This window comes from Microtus ochrogaster, chromosome 10 (genome assembly GCF_000317375.1).
Source record: "Microtus ochrogaster isolate Prairie Vole_2 chromosome 10, MicOch1.0, whole genome shotgun sequence".
Lineage (NCBI taxonomy): Eukaryota > Metazoa > Chordata > Mammalia > Rodentia > Cricetidae > Microtus > Microtus ochrogaster.
The window spans coordinates 25798721-25800550 of NC_022016.1; positions in this window are offsets into that span (position 1 = coordinate 25798721).

A 1830-nucleotide genomic window follows, 5' to 3' on the forward strand; every position below is an offset into this window, starting at 1 on the left:
TCATGAGTCTGGATTTGGACATGGAGCACCATTTTTGCAGAAAGGGTTTGTATTGCCACGTTACTTTTGTTTTGTTTAGGTGTTTCTTTGTGTGGTACTGAGAATATTTGCTTTCAACACAGGGAAGGAAGTAAAAAGAATTTTAGACCAGCTCTTTGGAAATATTTTTTTTCCATAAAATTAAAAGAAAAGAGAAGAAAATAATAAGCAAACAAAGAGTTTGTTTCGTCATCAGGCATGGCCAAATGGAGAAACAGTAGTTTTCAGCCTGTAGGTCACAATTACTTTGGCAAACCTGTATCTCAAAAAAAAAAAAAATTACATTACAATTCATACGAGTAGCAAAATTACAGTTATGAAGTAGCAATAAAAATAATTTTAAGGCTAAGGGTCACCCCAACATGAGGAATTGTAGTAAAAAGTCAAAGCATTAGGAAGATTGAGGACCACTGCAATAGAGGCCCCATAGCCAGAGTTCCCTTCTCAGCATCCACATGGTGGAGAGAGAACTGGATCCCAAAAGTGTTCCTGTAACCTCCACACATAATCTGTAGTACACATGTACTACATGTTCATATACATATACATACAAACATATACACGAACACACACAAGTGCATACATATGGACATGTGCCTGTTTTTCTGCTGTGGTTTGAATAAAATGGCCCCATGAGTGTCACTACTAGGATGTGTTGCCTTGTTGAAACAGGTGTGGTTTTGTTAGAGGGTGTATGTCAGTGGGGGAGGTGGGCTGTGAGGTCTCAGATGCTCAAGCCAGGCCCAGTGTGTCTCAGTCTCCTCCTGCTGCCTCAGGATCAAGATGTAGAACTCTCAGCTACCTCTCCAGCACTACTGTCTGCATACCGCCATGAATCTTGCTATGACGATAATGGATTAAACCTCTGAAGCTGTAAGCCAACTCCAATGAAATGCTTTTTTGATAAAACTTGCTTGGGTCATGGTTTCTTTTCACAGGAATAGAAACCCTATCTAAGACAGAAAGAAGTTGGTACCATGGACTGGGCTATTGTTGCAATAGGCCTGACCATGGTTTTGTTTGGAGGAATGAAGACTCTGGGTCTTTGGATTAGTTAAAAGCAGTTGAATGCCCTTTAAGAGGGGCTCAATGGGCCATCAGTAAGAATATAAAAGACCATGTTGCTGGGGATGATTTGAACTGTGGAGGTCTGTCTTAAGAGGTTTCAAAGGAGAAGAATGCTAATATGTGGCCTGGGACCTTTCTTGCGATAATTTGGGGGAAGAAAAATGTGGTTGCTCTTTGCCCTTGTCCAAAATGTATGTCTGAGGATAAGTTGATGAGTTTTGGATTAATTGTTTTGGCAGAGGAAATTTCAATACAGCCTAGTATTGACTGTTGTGGGGTTATTAATGTCACTCTATGAAGACCTATAACAAGCTGGAGGGATTGCTCAGAGGTTAAGAGCACTGACTGCTCTTCCAGAGGTCCTGAGTTCAATTCCCAGCAACCACATGATGTCTCATAGCCATCTATAATGAGATCTGGTGCCCCTTTCTGGTCTACAGGGATACATGGAAGCAGAATGTTGTATAAGTTGTAAATAAATAAATTTTAAGAAAAGAAGAAATAACAACAGAAAGCTGAGCAAGGAAAAATACAAAATGTACAATTCAAGGAGAAAGTAGAATGGAGCTAAATTCTGTATTAAATAGATGAATAGATTAAAGAAAACCCTGATGTTAAATGGAATAAAGAGAATGGTGACCTCAGGGCAAGGTCCCACTCAGCTGAGCTTCCAATTTGTGAAATGAAATAATAATAATAATAATAATAATAATATAATAATAA